The sequence below is a fragment of the Bactrocera dorsalis genome, chromosome 2 (genome assembly GCF_023373825.1).
Source record: "Bactrocera dorsalis isolate Fly_Bdor chromosome 2, ASM2337382v1, whole genome shotgun sequence".
Classification (NCBI taxonomy): domain Eukaryota; kingdom Metazoa; phylum Arthropoda; class Insecta; order Diptera; family Tephritidae; genus Bactrocera; species Bactrocera dorsalis.
Window position 1 is genome coordinate 105,655,092 of NC_064304.1, and position 19,666 is coordinate 105,674,757.

The window sequence follows — 19,666 nt, forward strand, 5'->3', positions numbered from 1 at the left end:
AAATCTGATAAATAACCGTTATACAAAGTTTTAAATGCTAATTATTTAACGGAACCATCTGAAATCTTAAAAAAAAATATAAATAAAAAAAATGATTATAAAATTTATCGCAAATTTCTTTTAACTATGACTCAATTTAAGAAAATAAACAATCAGTCTTAGCTACTTTCACCTGTCAGAAGGAACACCTGTCAGAGCAATTAGTTAGCATGCCTATGTATTTGTTGTTTTAGACAACGAGTGTCTGCACTTATAAATTCTATTTAAGATGATAAAACGCTCAAAGAGTAGTGAAAATGAGAGAGAAAGATTAGCTAAATAAATGAGCAAGCGAATGTAACATTGTTAACAGCAACAGGCGGCATAAACTGCTGATTTGAGGAGAAAAGTTTGCCCAAACCTAATGATTCAAGAAAAATGTCATAAAATTAAAAAAAAATATATATATTTTAAATTTTATATTATTGAAATTATAATATTGCTTTTTTACAATCAATAATCAATTTTAATTTAAAGTTTTCTCATACAAAAAATGCACTTAGAAATCATAGAATTCTTTGACATAAAAATAAAACAAATTTTTATGGAAATATTTTATAAAGTCTAAAATTATGCTCTTATAATAATCTATATTTTATATTAAAATAAATAGACGTCCACAACAACCGCTAACAGTGACACAGTGTAACAACACTGTAACAGTCAGAGTGGATGCTGTTGCTGTTAGTTTCACTGCTCGTTTACTTTTCGTCGCCGCTGAGTTGAGTTGAGCGCTCATGCCGTCAAATTTTTTTGAATGAAATTGAGTGAAAATTCTGTACGTAGCAAACCCCCAACATACTCGCTTTTGCATGCTGTGGTCTACATAGTATTTTAGTCCCTTCGTTTGCCTGACGCTTGGAGCCATGGCGGATAGCCACTCGTTGGCGCTCAATCAACAATCGCCACACACACACACACACATCCACCAGACAACGCACTGCCGATATAAAAATGTTTGGTGTTATGAGGAAATGCTCAGTTACTCACGGATTTTCGGCATGCGATGAACAAGAAATCATTACTAATGTTAAACTAAAAGCAAACATATATATGAAAATTCAACAAAATAATATAACTGAGTGTTTGCAATAATTTGGCAGCAAAATAAATAAATTTATAAAAAAAAAATAATTTTGTTAGAAAAAACGATTTTCTTGCGCGCGGTAAACTTGAAAAGAAATCAACAAAAAAATCCACTTTCAAGAAGTCACGCCGGTCAATGCTTAACAAACGCATACAGTAAAAAAGTAATAAAATAAAAATATTTTATGAAATATTTCCTTTAGTGCGCGCAGACGAGACATGACAGCAGACAAAAAGCGAAAGCTTGAATAATGAACGACCAGACAATTCTCGCAAATCCCACAACTCATAAATAAGTCACATAAAAATACTGCAGTGCGTTGTTTAACGACATATTTATTGGTTAAGAATATAAGTGATCAGTTTAATGAATAACGGAATTTATTCCCGCAACACCAGAAACGTGCAAAATTGAACCAAAAATTAACCTGTTTCGAAAATAATTTTCAACTGAAGCGTATGTGATTATTTCTGCCGCAAGATTGTTGAAAATTATGGCAACTGTTTGATAAACGGTTAGTAAAAAAATTGTTTCTAAAAAAATATTTAAAATTTTTGGTAATTACTAAGAAAATTATTTAATTATTAAAAAAACATGTTAAAATTTTCAAAAATATAGCTTTGTATCATGTTTTCTGACAAATTGGCTTTAATTTTATGAAATTTTGAAAATTGTTAAAAATACTTTTACTGGAATTAAAGAAAATTTTAAATCAAAAATAAATTTAAGAAATATTACATAAAACATTTTGCATTAATTTTTAGAAATTTTTTAAAATTTTCAATATTTTTTCGATTGCAATTTCAGAGAAATTTATTTAAAAAATAAATTTAAAAAAATATTGTGTTCGAAAATGTTTAATATTTTTATAACTGAAATTTTAGAAAAACTTAAATAAAAAATAAATAAAATAGATTAGTTTTGAACAAAATTATTTTTTTTTAATAGAAATATTTTAAAATTTTATTTATTTAATGAAAAAAATTATTTATTTATATCGATATTTCCAAAAACTTCAAAAAAAATTGAGATTAATTTTTTGTACTTTTTGAAAATTTTTAATATTTTTGTAAGTGGAATTTTAGAAAATTTTGAATAAAAAATATATTAAAAAAATATTATTTTTGAAAATTTTTATTATCATTTTAATTGGAATTTTGAGAAATTTAATTAATAACTAAATTAAAAAAATGTTATTTTTGAAAACTTTTAATATTATTTTAACAGAAATTTTAGGGAAATTTAATTAAAAACTATTATTTTTGAAATTTTTAAATATTTTTCAAACTAGAGCTTAGAAAAATTAAAAAAAAAATAATTAAAAACAATATTATTTTTGAAAAGTTTTAATATTTTTGAACTGGAATTTTAAAAACGTTTAATTAATTAATAAATTGAAAAAATAAGATACATATGTACAATATTTTTAGTATATTTTCTGCCATTAAAACAAAATAAAAATAATAATAACATAATAACAACAACTAAGTTCTTATATGCTTATAACATTCTATATAATGTTTTTCGAAATCTTTTACAAAAACAAAAGATTCTTTACAAGAGCTCGATTTTTATGGATCAGTTTGTATAGCAGCTATATGCTATAGCGACTCGCTCAGAACAATTTCTTCAGGGATTATGTTATTGCTTTAGTTAATATCTGTTGCCAAATTTAGGGGAGATAACTCGCCAAGTGAAAGAGTTTTCTATACAAACGATCGTTTAGTTTGAATGACAGCTATATATAGTGGAGGATATGAGGAAAAAATACGTATGAAAATTTTAAAAAAGATATCTCAAAAACTGAGGCACTAGTGCTCTTATATACAGATTGAGGAAGGCATAGACGTACATACATATGTATGTACATGGCTAAATCGACTCAGCTTTAACGCTGCTTACTTGTTTTTATGTTTGTATACTCTATACAGTCTCCGACGCTTCCTTCTGTATGTTATAAGCTTAATATACACTGCTCAGCGTTTAAAAAAAGTTTCACTGGACTCAAAAATCGTATGTAATTCCAAACTGGCTGTATGAAAAAGCAACACATAAAAAATGTGGCAACAACTTTATTATGACTACGCTTTAAGATAGTGAAACTTTGAATGAGTTTTTAGAATGAAATGATCTATCATAAAAATTATGCTTATCACAGAAAATTTGTATTGTACATATGTATGTATGTATATGCTCTGATGCTATCGTTTTTCCGGTAGTTTTATTTGCATTACTTATACTTGTACATATATTTCGTTATCTTCGAAATTCTGTGTTATAATAATATAATAATTTGCAAAAAAGAGGACGTAAGCATAGAAATATTGGTTTTCGATTCAACATTTTTCAGCGCGCTAAATTTAAGCTCTGTTCTTTTGTGAATGCCTCTTTTAGATTATGCGTGTATACATATTCAACTTATGTGAGTTGTTTGTCCGCTTCGCCACTTTTTGAAATCTTGTAAAGCCAAAGCTGTTAACTTTCCATACAACTTTATTTACTTTTAAGATATCTGCGTAATTTTTTTCAAGTCTACTATATACCTATTTGTGCTTTGTAACATATTTATATACGCATATATACATATATATGTATATGTATGTAACTGCATTTATATAATTATGTGTATTATGTATATACAGCTTCCTCTATATCAAGATAATATTATAAAGTATAGCAACAACACATGAAAACCAACACAATTTTGAATATGATAAGTACACAGTGCACAAAAAAACACATGTAAACATATTTTTCTAATCAAAACCACCGCAATATTAAAATTGAAAAAAAAAAAAATTTGCAAAAAAAGCGTACGCTCATTGACCAGCACTCAGTAGTACGTAAATGAGAACATAAACAAATGAAAAGAAGCGTGTAAAAAGGCAGCAGCAACAAGCTGCCACCTAAACAAACCACAAAAAAAAATAAAATAAAAATGTATTACATTGATATTAACATACTCGTATATAGTATCCATGATATATATGTATATATGCTACATTATTCATATAGTATATTTTACTCATATGGCACATGTGCAAATTCATACAACACCAACAACCAACAACGCATGGACTTATCAGTAAGGCCGTTTCGCGGTCAACAGCCGTGAGGGTGGCTCTGACTAACAGCTGCCGGCTGTTGACCACCAACAACAATAACACCAACTACCTCAACACCAGCACAATGATCATTGTCATTGCACACACCAGCTACCCGACACCAGCAAAGCAGAAAGCTGGCAGGCAGGCAAGCACCGGTGTCAATAAGCGGTGTCAAAAGCTGTCCACAGCTCGCACATTTCCCCCCCTATACTAATACACACACACACACATACACTTAAGCCTTGACAAAGCGCACAATTTATACTCTCATTTTGCTTTGCGTTACATCGTTGTTGCAACCATTGTTCTTGTCGTGATTGCTGTTGTGACTGCTTGTTAATTTTTTTGTTTTCAAAATGTTTGTTGTTGTTGTTGCTGTATTTTTTAATTCGCATTATGCGCACAATATTTGTCACTGCATATAATTCTCATGTTTTACAAATATTGTTTTATTTGTTGCTTCTCTTTTGGTGCGTGTGTTTGTGGTGCGCTGTGTTCGCTGTGTTCGCTTGCGGTAAATTGTAAATTTGTATTTCACATTTCTCTTTGGCAACTTTTGCGCGCTAAATTTTCAATTTCTTACTCATATTTGTCCAGCATACACTTTTTCAAGAATGATTATTTGTGCTTGTTGTCGTTCTTTTAGCTAACGACTTGCCAACTGCGAACAGCTGCTTGCTACTTGTCTCAAGTCTACATAAACGCTGCGAGTTCATTTGGCATATACTTATATGTAATATATTTCTGCAAATACTAAGTTTAATGTTGCACCTGATTTCTTGTCATGGATGCTGACTTTTTATGCCAAAATTTTTTTTCTAACAACACTAATTTACAATCATACCGCGACTGTGATGTTAGTGGCTGTTTGTTTGCTAATTTACTCCTAGAATTTTTTGTGTTTTAGTCAAGCGGCGTAGAGGTCAAACAACCACCATTTACTAAAATGACAAAAATAATTGTACTTGATGGGAAATTTTAGAACTCAAAATCCTTAACTGGGCACCTTAAATACCTCACAAATTGTGTGTCACATCAGTCGTACATTTTTCCTTGAGTTCTTTTGAATAGTATATTTATATGCCCATCGTAGTTACAGCACCAATCTTTCTCATTGTTTTAAATTTATTTTCACGTTAATAGGTATCATTACTACAAGTCCCCGAAAATTGTAATTCAAACACAAAATATCAAATTATTCATCAATATTATTTTGTCGGCTTCAAAGTAGTTCCCACCAAATGTAATACAGTTACGCCAACGATTTTTCCTGTCCTCCAAACACTTTTCATAAGAACTTTTTATGATGGCCTTTAGCTCCTTCAGCAAAGTTTGTTTTTCTCTTCGATCGACTGCAAGCTGGTTCCACGGAACGTCAATTTCAGTTTTGGGAACAAGAAAAAATCACACGGAACCAAAACTGGTGAATAGGGTGGTTGATCAATGGTACTCCTTGCGTTTTTGGCTCTAAGTTCGGTCAAAATTGTGGCTCGATGCGATGGTGCAATATCATTACCTAAAATTCATGAATTGTTTTTCCACCATTCCAACCGTTTTTAGCGGATGTTCTCACGCAAACGTCTTATTGACCGTCTGTCCTCCGAAACAAATTCATGATGCATTCAACTATGAATATCGAAAAGAACAATGAGCTTCAAAAATAGATCACTTCTTTAATTTTTGATAAGCAAATCACAGACGTTGATGCGACGAAGCAAATTTTGTTCTGTGTGATCATAAGGATCCCATATGTAATGCTTCGAAATTAATCTTGAACGTTTTATGTGCTTCTGCTCGAGTTGCTGTTTAACGATTTGCATAGAGCAATTTTATTTATATTGGTTTCAAGAGTTCTACCAAAATGTGGTGTATCCTCATGATAGAAATTTCCGGCACGAATCTACTGCTTATACATCTCATAATTTCGACCTGAAATTTTGCACAGAACCTTTTGGCCACAAGTAGGTGTCCATTTGTCGAAACCAGAGATATCGTATCACTATAGCGTATAGCTGTCATACAAACTGAACGATTGGAATAAAGAGCAGTATGGAAAACTTTTTCATTTGACGAGATATCTTCAGGAAAGTTGGTTGGTTGTTTAAGGTTACGGACAACTTAATAAGAAATTGTACAGATCGAGTAACTATAGCAGTCGTGCAGACTGACCAATTCTTTTTTCTTTCGGAAGGGTATTATAGCTTCCATGCAACCACAGTTAACGTGTTTCTGTGAAAACCAATCATAAAACTGTCATAGAAGTTTTACTGCGATATCTTACCTTTACAATGCCATATAGCATCTACTTATACCACGTGAGAGGTAGATAACTAAATTCATCTTTTGGAAAAATAATCGATTAGACCATATTTATTTGTCATTTACATATTTATTTGAATTTCGCACAACATCTTCCATATTTCATTTAATTCTTATATTTGTTTTCATACGCAAATAAAAAAACATATCAACATATATTTGTGTATATACATATATACATATATGTACTATGTACCACAGCATAGGCACACTCATATATCACACTTGCCATTTCCCTTTGTTCTGTACAATTTTTCATTTCAGTTTTTTATTCGAAAAACAATTTTTGCTGAACAACAAAAACAACATAAATACAAAGATTAGCTCTGTGTGTGTTTGTATGTAATATAAGCATTATACTAAGTATATGAAATGCTGTACTTGTACAAGCTTATGCCACTACTAATCGTTTAGTTCTACATGATGCCCGTAATTAATAGGCATTCGAATGTATACGAAGCACCATGCTTGTGTGTGTGTTTATAAGAGAATGGCAGTTAGTGTGTCTGTGAAGCGAAATATTTGCAGAAAATTGTGTGAAAAAATTTGCCCTTCAAAGCGTACGCTGATTTATGACAACGCACATTTTGCGTTTGCACACAACAACTACAACAAACACAGACGCGCTTTTAGCATATATCACAGAGAGTGTGCCAGCATATTGTATACATTATTATTTCACAAAATTATACCAAATTCGCACATTTTTTACTTTTAATTTGAAATATTAAAATAAAGTGACCTGTCATTTGAATTATTTGCCTGAGTTTTCGTGGTTTTGTTTTCCAGGTTTGTGAATTTAGCGGCAACTTTTTATTGATGATTGAAGATATGTACAAACGAATATTTACATGTAATGATAATGATATTGGAGATTGGTTATTATTTTGGCAAAGATGATATAAACGAAAATTACCGCCATTTATAGATAGATAAGGTTTTTAAGAAAAATCGAATAAAGCAATGCATTCGAAACACTCATATCCGTATAATGTTGTCTCTCACTCTAGACAAAAATTACTATTAAAAATTATTTATTAACGGTTTAAACTCCAAGCCCAGCTTTTCCGTCTTTAAGCTCAGTTTACGTGGCTTTTGGGAAACCTATTAATTAAAAAAAATAGATAAATTTCTGTTATCTCTCTTAGGTTAGAGCATTCACTTACCTATCTACCTAAAGAGCGGCGGAAAAGTAGTTACCTACAGAATTTAATAATGATACAGTGAAGATAATTCTGAGTAATTTATATAATATGGTCCGATATAAAGTTTGATGAGCTTCAGTTTAAAAAAAATATTTTTTCCTGCCGCTCCCTTCAACTGCGATCGCTTCTACTATTCAAAGAACTCTGCACTATTTCAAATACTGTACAAATGAAATAAAAAGTAAAAAGTTTCGGATATCAATGAAGTTCTTTATTCCTGTGCAAATCAATTTGACATCACACAATTACGCCGCCGGCTCATGGAGAATGTGCTGATTGCTGCCTGAGAAATAATGCATATTTTGCTTATTGTCGAAAACCATGCAACCAGAATGATGATAAGTTCAGCACAATTCACGAACATACGACGAATCTGTATGTAGGCCAAGATCTTCTCTCAAAATTCGCTAGAACGACGTCACAGAGCTGCCCAGATATGTGAGAGACTGACTTAGATCTTCCTCAATTGATGTGCTAGCTTTGTCTCACTGGCTTGGGAACATTTTGTACTGTGCTTGTAGACTCAATTTTTGAACTAGATGCTCAATTTTAGATCTGATAGGACGACCAAATGCTCTTAAAGTTGAGGCCACTGTAATAATTTCGACTCATTGTTGGATTGTACATCTTTTCATGATGAAATGGCATACTGAAGAAAAATGTTAAAATACCGGAAAAATATGGCGTAGTTTGATGTCCCTATCGGTCTGCTTTTGTTGCGTCCCTGTTGAAAAACGTGTTATATATCTTGCTACCATATCCTTCATTCATTTGAAATGAATTCGGCCTGCCAATTTGTACTCGGATCTTCATATTTCTGCGTCTACCTCCATTTCCGATCCTTGAGAAAAATGCATAATATGTTCACTGCCCTGGATAAATGATACAGCAGTGCGTATAAGCAACACTAATTGAAATGTGATTACCTATAGAAGCGCAATCCGGTTTAATATTTATAATATAGCATAAAAAACTAATATAATTCACTGCAACTTCTAAAATATTCTATAGTATCTATGTGTAGGTACATGCTTCACAATTTGTTAATTATTTTCTTTGAAATCACACTCAGACTTATATTTTGCATACATTATCAAAGCTTGGACGTGAAAGTTATTCATCTGAGATAAACGAGATTAAATTTTTCTATCATTTGTCGCTCTTCTATATAAAGCTGGATATAAAAACTCAAAAATTAAATTAAGAAATTATTTAAATTAATTATTAATAATTCAATTAATTAAAATTTAATATTAATTACAGATAATAATTTTTTATTGCGCTTAAAATATAGAAAATTCAAAAATTTCATTAAAAATTTAATTGTTATTAATTATAGATTTTAAAATTCCAAAATTTTTTTAAAAAAATTAATCATTATTAATTAAATTAAGTGAAATTTGATATTAATTAAAAAAATTACTGTTTTTAATATAAATAAAATTGAAAAATTTTATTTAAATATTTAATTATTAAAAATTAAATTAATCAAAATTTGATATGAATTAAAAAAATATCAGCTTTTAAAATATGGAAAATTCAAAAGTTTAATACAAGAATTTAATTGTTATCAATTAAATTAATTATTATTTAACAATTTAATTAAAATTTTAAATTAATTATAAAAAATAATTTTTTACAGCGATTAAAATATAGAAATTTCAAATATTTAATTAAAAAATTTAATTATAATACCATTAATTAAATTAGTTTAAAATATATTCTTTTTATAACGGTTTTTAGTCATTAGTCTCACTTTATGCGAAAAAAACGTTTTATTTTCTAACAGGTTATACTTTAAATAATAACAGCATAAAAAATATGTCAAAAAGTATTTGAGTTACTGCCATCTCAGTTCAGCCTCTTAGTTTAATTACTTCTATAAGTTCGTCAAAACGTCCGTTTCTTAAATTTTGCTTGTGTGATTACACGAAGACAAATGCTTTAAAAGTACTAAAAATACAACAAGCAAAAAATAAATAAAATATAATTGTTAAGAGCAACAAATGTGAACTGAAGCGCCGAGATAAAACGGTGGCAACGCAAATGTTACGCAGTTCAATAAGCATAAATAAATGCAAAATATTTGCATACTCACCGAAGCACAATAGGTGCAGAAAAATTGAACAGAACAGCAGCTGAATCCACTCAACCAATATACATGTACATATATATATGTATATATATATCACAGAACCGCATCATTAGCAAACTCCGCAGCAGCCGAAGGCGACGCTGAGTAAGTCATAAACTGGCGAACGAGCGCAACGCCGCGAATATATTGCTTGATTAAGGCTTTTTACACATATATACTTATACATATATATATGTGTGTGTGCATGTTTATTTACATGCGTGCTTGTGTGATTGCTTGCAGCTGTTTTTTCAGTTTTATTTACATTACATTTTTTCCCCCGTTTCTGCGTTGCTCATACGCCATGTACAACGCCATGCGGAAAAAAGACGCAGTTTGGTAAACGTTTGCGGAAATTTGCAACCCAAATCAAAGCCACAAAAACATTTCACAAAACCAAAAAAAAAAACGAAGGAGATATGGGAAAAAGGAGCTTTTTTATTTTGGCGTGGTGTATAAAATAAAAATATAGGCAGCCTGAGAGGTAACAAGCAGTGTGCCGGCTGTGTTGATAGAGAGAGGAAATAAGTGGCATATTTTGCATGTGATTGCATACAGGATGAGCTAATTTTGTTGTTGTCCTTGTACTGCTTTGGCTTTGACTTGAGCAGCTGAAGCGGCAATTTGCGGCCTTGATTTGCATATGTGGCATACACGGCGTGCGCTCAGCTGTCTAAGATTTGCGCGACATTTTAAAGCTCAAACATCTGCAGAGACACACACAAGCAAACGTATCCACAGGCACAGATGTTTGCCTGTTCCTTTCGCAAATTGCTTTTCATCGTCTATTTGAAAGACTGGCAGCAATAAAGGAAGTCGCTTGTTTTCCCATGAGCGCTAGTGATTTGCGGGCACCAATCGATTAGCAATCAGCCACAGCATGTTGCCACATATTTTACTTCATACTTTTACGTACAGACACATATGTCTTCATATAATGTTGAACTGCTTCGTGGGAGCGTAAGTTAATGTAGCAAGTAATTGCGGAAAATTGTTTCTTTCCTGGCGCTGATTCGTATTGATATTGCGATTAGGTTATAAGTATTTCAATTCTTTTGGAATTGGGCACATAACGCTGCAGAAATCAAAGCTCAATTGCTTGAAATTGGCCACAAATGGAGTTGAACAGTCGCTGCTTTGCTCTGTTTTGCCTTCAAAAGCATTTTTCCTCTGCCAATATACATGTGTGTAACGGTTTATTGCTCACTTCTGGTTCGCTGATTTTCTGAGGAAAGTAATTTCGTGGTTACTCCTATTATTTTTTCTGAAATTTGGTGCTTATAGGCTCGATAACTTGTTTGAAAAGGAAATGATTTTGTTGAGGAATTTGAGAAGTTTGAATAATTTTTCATTTAGTAAAGATTAGAGAAGCTTAAAAATTGGTATAAATACGTTAACTGCTAGTTATTGATATATGTATTTGAGTGTTTCTGAAAAATTATAAACAGAAAAAATTTAAGTTCGGTTGCACTGAACCTACCATACACTTGTGTATCCTTCATTAAATAAAAATATTCCTTACTAGATCGGTCAATTTCTTCGGAGATTGTATGATTTTTTTAGGCAATAACCCATATCAAAGTCCATGAAGATAACTCATCAATGAATTAAGCTTTCCTTACAAACACTCTATTTCGTTCGTTCAGTTTTAAGGGCTACAGAGACTCAATCCGTACAATTTCTTAGGAGAATGTTCCGTTGCCTTGAAGAATAACCTATGTCAAAAGAGCAGCTTTTTGTAAGAAAGTTTTCAGATCGATGTCTCAAAAACTGACGTGATATTTATATACTACATATGTATGTATATGTATATTTATGGAGTCTTAGAAATTTCTTTTTGCGTATTGCAAACAACGTTCCCAACTTAATAAACCATTTTCGGAGTATATTTTTCTTTTTTTGAAATTTCATTTTTTTTATTTATTTTCCACTTTTTTTGCATCTTCTTAAAATTTCCCCTTTCTTCTTATTCGAAAAACCACTAAAACTGAGCTCATTTCGACAGAAAATTCCAATATTACAAAATGTTGCGCATACGCACAGACCAACGCCTGTCCCATAACTGACAGTAATAAATAATTTCAAGTTTTGAGTTGAGAAATTTAAAGCAGTAAACTATGCATTATGCGCTATTTAATATTCAACAACAAATACAACAAAATAGCTATGCGCATATATACATTTTTAATGATTTATAGGTGAATAAGCGCACTGTGGCGTATGAGTAACCTGTTGTCATCTGAAGGAAATATTGCAAATTCTTCATTCAACTAAATTTAAATGGCTTGAAATAAATAACTTTGATGAAAATAAAGATTGTGAGGTAGTATTTTTTGATGTTGAGCAAATGCTCGATTATTTCTAACTTTTATTTCTTATTTTGTATATTGTAATTGAAAAAGAGAAAAGCATCACAAAATATGTATAAAACATACAAGTCTATACTCTTCATAGAAAATTATTCAAGAATTAAACCCTAAATAACCAAAGCGACGTCAAACTCAAACATCAGTGACTGCAGTTCAACAATTTATTTGTATTTATATTTTATTGGGTGGGCAGTTAGGGTAATGAGGGTCTTACTTAAGTCAACTGATAACTATACTATTTAAAATACTAAATTATCACTGAAATTGATAAGTAGTACTGTTTTTTAGTTATACTTGGAAAACGTGTTAGAATCATTGTTTAAAATAAACTCTTTGCTATCAGTAATAAACACATTAACTGGTGATTTTGAGATTAATGGTTGCGACAAATAAAAATATTGAGTACTTTCTGGAGAAGTGATAAGATTAGATCGTTTTAAAAGTTATTTTTAATATATGTGAAAATAGATTATAATGACGCCTAAAATGCGAAATAACGTAACATCACTTTTCATAAGTGTACGGACGAAGGAAAAGCGTTATAATAGAAACCACTTAAACTGAAAAAAATTGAGTTTTGGCAAAAAGTGGTTATAATAAATGGTTATTTATTGGTTATATAATGGTTATATATTGGTTATAACTGATACCGGAAACCTCAAATTTTATGCAATATGTGTTAAAATTCTCTAGTCAGCTATTAAGCAGATATAGAAATGTTTAGGTTGACAGCGGTTAGTTGGTAACCAAAGAACCAACTTAAATGGGTTAGTTATAATCAAAATGATTCCACACAGCATTTTTGAGTTCTACTGAAAAAATTGTCACTCTTGTAAAAACGGTACTTCAGTCATTTATAGAAACCCCAAATATCGAAAACAAAATAAATTCACAGAAATCACTATTATTTCTTGAAGGAAATGCAGCAGGGAAGAGCATGTCTCCTCCCTGTCTCTAACGCATATCATGCCAATAGTTTTTATTTTTTATATGTTACAAATACTGACAGCTTTATATCTGCTTCTCCATAGATGTATCGCATATTTCTTTAACTCATTTTCCGATTAAAAATTTATTCAGCTTTTGAATACTAAGAATACCATTTTGCTTGCACATTTTTCTTTCTTTTTTTGTTATTTTAACTTTGCCACATTTGCGAAATGAAATTGCAAAAATTTGCGAAAGAGCCAGGCAATGCCATCTTGTTTGTCCGTCAGCATTGAATTGCGTTGATTTGTTGTTTTTCATTTGTTACTGATAGTGTTTCGTTTACTTTGGCGATGTATGTGGGTCACCTGGTCGTTGCGGCAGATATCATGATATTTAGAGCTACGCTCTTTTTGTTTGATAACCGAAGTGAATTGGCATTTTGTGTGTTATTTTCTATCATTCAATCTCTGCAAAATGCTATCATTCACATTGTCCCGTGTACTTGCACTTGTACTGTTTTGTGTTGGCAGCTTTGTTTGGCAGGAAGCATGTACTGCTCGACATCTATTGGTGTGTCGGTTATCTAGTTATGTAAATATTTTTTTTTCGCTTGTCACTTGGAAGTCGGCAAAAGTACGTGCTTCAAAAATTGTTAATTTTTTCATAAGTGGTTTGCTGAAGCAATGGTTTTCGTAAGCGTCAGTTTTGCAGGCACTGGAAAGAATTACTTAAGCCTTTTTAAAACTAGCTGTGGTTAAAACTTGTTTTTTTCTATCAACAATAAATCCAAATATATTACTTTTATTGGTTTAATTGTGATACCATCGACCCAAAATAAAACCGAGATTGTTTTTTTAGTAGAAGATATAAGATCCCTCTAGCATATATCTGCAACCGGTCGCTACAGTGAAATATATAGGGCTCATCCTAGTTAGGAAGGTTTAGCAATGGCTGCGAGAGTCAGGGTTTCTTAAAGAACATGTATCTGAAAACCCCAAAAATTCCCACACACTTTGACTGTTTTGGAGTACAGCCTCCTTCAGAGAAGTGACCATCCACTCAGATAGCAGGGTGGCGATACTAGCCCTGAACTCATTTACAGTCTATTGTTCTGTTAGCGGCCATGCTGTACGGTTGAGAATGTTACCAGACGCCTTTCTGCAGAAGCTGTATGAAAGTCGACGAGGTGGAAAAAATTCAACACTTCGTTCATGGCTGTTTGGAAAATCAAGGCTTAAGCACTTGGAAGCGTATACTTAAATTTTTGGGTTCGAACAGGTGTTCTTCTTGCCATCTTGTAATTTGCCAAAATACTCTGAACATACCTATGTAAATGTCGAACACATCTCTTTTATTTGAAAGCTGGTTTGACAGCTAGCCCTCTATGACAGCTAATATCTCTAAGAGTTATCAAATATAACCTTCTTTCACCCGTAACAAAAAGTCGCATGATTTCCTTAGGAAGGCTCTTTGCTAATTTCTCTAAAAAAAATCTATTATTGGCGACTCTCTTTATTCGACGAAAATTTCTCCCCAGTGAGCATTCTTTTGAGATCTGAGAACAAGAAAAAGTTGTTGGGGCCAGATCTGAAGAATATTGTGAAGCAAATCGAAGCCAAATTCATGAAATTTTCTCATCCTTTTTACTGACTTCTGACACGTGCATTGGCTTCATGAAACAGCACTTTCTTTTTCTTCAAAAGCGGCCGTTAATACAAATTTATACACACGCACTTTGAAGATTAAGACTAATTAAAAATCATATGGATTTAATGCGTCATCTATGTGTCAGGAGGGGGACTTTTCAATAAGATTCAGTTGCGGACTGTAATTTGAAAGGAAAGTGTCTTCAAATTTTACGGATGGTTATGCTTTTTTCGAAGTAGTCAAAAATTTACGTAACAGAAAAATATATTTTCGCAAGATTTTGTATGTTTTTAGCACTTTTTTTTAACATATAATCTTCATACATTAATTTCTTTATCTGTAAGTCACTATCGATTCCAGTTCTTTTCCATATTACAAAATGCACATGGTTGCCAAAAAAAAAAATAATATAAATACAAAAAGTGGAATATCATAAATATAATATGTACATATAAGATTTGATTGGAAGATCGTATCGTAAATTTAATTGAAAAGTGAGAGTGAATACTCACACATAAATTAACCGTTAGTCACGCACATACGATTCTATATATATATGTAACCTTTATGTAGCATCAAAAAATTATTTTTAAACACAAACACACGCACACGAGCTCGGCTTAACGCAGACGACCCTTTGACACATTGGAATTCGCGAAATGCGACACACTGCCAGAGGCTTAATTCATCTAGCTGCTCGTGCAAAATTTATATATTCATATATACTATAAATAAGTATTTATATATGTACATATATATGTATCCATATTTGTTTAATGTTAATTGTCAAAGCCAATGTCATGTGAAGCGCACAATTAAAAGTTATTATGAAAAACGATTCTTTTCAATTGATGCGATATTGTTATAGCACCCAAATACAGCATGAATGAGTGCGATAGTTGGACGTAAGCTAACCAACGAGTGGGAGTGAGAACGTGCTAAGTGAGTGAGTAGATGTGAAAAACAATTCACACCCACAAGCAACAATTAGCTATCCATCTATTTCCAGTTCTTTAAAAACTCATAACTTATTAATTAAATCGCACAGAGCACCTATACACATATACATAAACGTATGTATGCGTTGATATGTACCTGGGTTTGTGTGTGCATGTGCCTGAGTTTAAAGAACTAGTGTGACGATCGAACGAAAATTTTAATTGGGTAGATAATATATAAAAATATTTTGATAAATGTGTCACATATTTATATTTGTTATACTATTTTATGCTAGATTTGGCTTAAAAGTTAAGTATGCGGTTCCCACATTTTTTTAAATTTTAAATTCGTTGACTATAAAAAATGATTTCGAAATGAAAATACATGTCAAATGTATTTCAACCGGCTATGTTAAAGAAGTTCTTAATTTATAGAGTTGCCAGCTGTATTTTATTTTATTTTTGAATTTAAACTAAAGTTGAGAGCTTTCAAAAAAATATGTATGTAACTGTGTCCTCATTAATAAACGGTCAGTATAAATGCTTGGCTATATATGTACATTAGAACAGGGTTGCCAACCATAAAGAAATTCTAGTTGGATATAATTTACGAAAAAAAAAAATCAAAATAAATATGAATGATATTTAATCTGCTAGCAATACAGCATCAGCATCATGGTATTAAACACTTGTCACCTTACTTTAAGTAGATTAAAAAAAATTATGATTCGAAAGTACTTGGCAAAAGTAATATATAACAGCGCTGTTCCAATTTATAATATATTATAGTAATTTATAAAGAGTGGCAGCTTTAATCACATCTATAATTATTGTTGACTACGTTGTAAGTTTTATGCCAAATTGTATTGGAAGTTTCACTCTTGTTAGAAAAAAAATTAGGTGGCAACTCCAAAAAAAATTTTTGTGAAAAATTACGTGGAAACTCCCAATTTGTTTCTTATAAATAATAGTGATATATTTTCTCTCTATAAATTGTAAATTTTATGCCAAACTGAATTAGAAGCTTAACTTTCGTTCAAAAAAAAAATGAAGTGGCAACTCTAAAATTTTTTGTGATAAATGTTAGAATAATATTTTATCACGATTAAAAAAAATTTAAAGAATAGCTAAAGTTTGTAGTTTATTTAACTACATCTGGCAACGTTGTTCAGACGTGGCAGTTATGCGACGAATCAGCTATAATAAGAGTTTTTGATACTCGTATTATAAAATCATGAGTATGCTGAGTGTCGTGGAAGTTGCAAAGTCGTGATCAAAGCTTTCGCCCGCATTTAGAAGAGAACTCACAAATGTCATAATTGCAATCTTCTCAACATTTGCGGTATCTGCGACGTTAATTTCTTCTTAAGTTATTGGTTTATTCAGAAGTGTTTAAGGAACTAATTTTTTTGTGCCGTCAGTAGTTTTGTAAAAAAAGTATGGTTTGATATTTCCAATTCATTATAACCTTAAGATTTGTCTTTAGATAAACTGGGACGAAATCGCATTGTCTTTCTTATAATACTTAGAACTTTCAGTGGCTTAAAAGTATTTTAAATAAAAGCACACATAAGCTGCGGAAGGACATCTCAATTACATTGAGACAATTAAGTGCTCAGTTGCAATACTTGAAGCTATCAATGAGACCACTTCAACTGTGATTTTATTTTTAAATAGATTAGTAGAGTGATAAGATAGCATTGATGACACTCTTTCTGCGAGTAAGCAGATATCTTTCCTATAATATCTCATATAATCAGTGCTGTCTACGATTCGTCAAAATTTTAAGTGTGACGAATAGAACAAACAACTGATATGAATGCAATGTTCTGGCATAATAAATTAGTGGTAGAATAGCGAGTGCTTATACAACTTTAATGAGGGAGCATAAAACTTTATTGTCGCCTTTACATCTGCATGTTCTTTTAACAAGAGAAAAGCGGCGAAATATTGCGCACAGCAAATTACAGTTAGACTACAATTCAGCGTGAATTATTGATAATACAAAATAGAATGGTTTAAATGCTTTGAATTTCAGCGTTTCACTATTTGCTCTTTGGCTGAATGAAGAATAAAAGTGAAAAAGTCGGAAGAGTTTTCTATAGAATTTTGGCCAGAACTTTTTGCTTAAAGAGCACAAATTTTTAAAACTTTAAATCATTATTAGAGACAGATTAGAAAATGATGCACGCCATATCAGCTTGCAAGCATTCAGCGCTTTATTCAACTATTATTCTCTTAAACTGAATTAGAGCTGAATGCCTAAAAAGCTTGATATAGGTTTTTAGCTTTAAGTAGAAAAATAATATTTGCAAAAAGTACGCCTTATTAGTTTCAGCATACAGCTTTTTATTCACCCATCATTCTTTTAAGCTGAATAAGTGCTGAGAATGTAACCATTGAAGGACACACAAAGTTATTGAAGCGCCTTGGCATTCAGCGCTTCACTCAGTTACTTTATCTTTAGCTGAATAAATGCTAAGATTTAAATGGTCAGAAATGTCGAATATAAATACCACTTATAACATTTTACTTGATGGGTAAAAACTTTTAAAGCGTTAAACTATCAACTTATCCTTATTTCGCAGCTTAAGATAATTTCATAACATAATTTTAATAGCCTATAAAATATCGACCAATACGCAAGACGTCTCTATCAGAAGTGATGTTGATGTTTAGTCGCAATCGAAAACAGAATCTTGTAAGAAATTTCGAAAATGTTGTAAGTAATGTAATATATGTAAGTCTGAAAGTTACAACATTTCAAGTTTTTGGCTTACCAAAATTACTCTACTAGTTCTAGCTTGAAAAGTTTAAGGAGTATTTTTCTAAGGCCAGAATATTTTAAAAACTATATATAATATTTAACTAGCTTCTACTTTTTATTCTATAGATCAGAAAATGTCTCCATAAAGCCTTCTGTTTATTTTATATTTTAGTAATGAATTGTGAATAAATTTTTTGCAATATTTCATATTTTTACTGACAGCAAATTTTGACTGGCCGTTATTGGCCGAAATATTTTTTGAACAAATTGTTTTGCATCATAACAAAAAACGTTAATTCTTCACTTGCTTGGAGAACCCTTCTCAGGAGCGATGAATTTTTATATGTACAGACGAAAATTAACTTGCGCGGTGCTTTAGTGGCAATAAACTACAGAATAACATTAACGAGTAATAACAGCTAATGACACTGTGTGCATGCATGTATATAACGGTAAATATATCTAGAAAACAGAGACAATGTGTGAGTTGGTGCTGAAGCTCCCGCGTGCAACAATGCGCCAGAGAGTTAACATACTCTGAGTAATAATAGTAAAAGTATGCGCGGTGACAGTTGTGGGCCGCACTTCGTGGTAAGCAATTCCATTAGTGTAGATAGACAAAGAGTTTAGGTGCCACTGAATGCATTGTTTGCGCCTTTTTGTAATAAATCCTACCGAACATTTCTACACGCTCCCTAAATCCGCATTTATGTATGCACTTTTTATATATTTTTCGTGCGCTGCGAACCCACAGCTGAGTGTGTAGCAATCACGTGCTAACGCACTCGTGATGTTGGACAATTTCGGCAAAGCGCGTATTAATTTTCACACATGGAAAGCACACTTTTTTTTGTTTTTGTGTTTTTTTTGCATTTGCTTTATTGTTTTTGTGATCATTACCAGCGGTTGAGCAGTGCTTTTTCGCTGTCATGTTTTCATCTATTATCTTTTGTGTTATTCCTCGTTTTTACATACGAATTTTCATGTTTTTTGTGCTCGCCTCAACAATGCCGTAATTTAAGCCGGCCACGAAATGCCGCCAGCTGCCGCTTTTGTTCCCTCAATCGTTCGCTTTACACCAAACAATGAGCGCATCTACTTAACGGTTGTGTGTGTGCGCTTCA

The 19,666-nt window shown here is 31.6% G+C and overlaps 1 protein-coding gene across 1 annotated transcript in view; it reads left to right on the plus strand.

Moving 5' to 3' along the window:
- The first annotated feature begins 916 nt into the window (after window positions 1-916).
- The window catches only part of LOC105227076 (organic cation transporter protein), a 56,758-nt gene continuing 38,008 nt past the window's right edge, over window positions 917-19,666 (plus strand). Inside the window, exon 1 of the mRNA XM_011206252.4 lies at window positions 917-1,640. The gene's annotated coding sequence lies outside the window, so the exon portion shown is untranslated. The remainder of the gene's footprint in view (window positions 1,641-19,666) is intronic.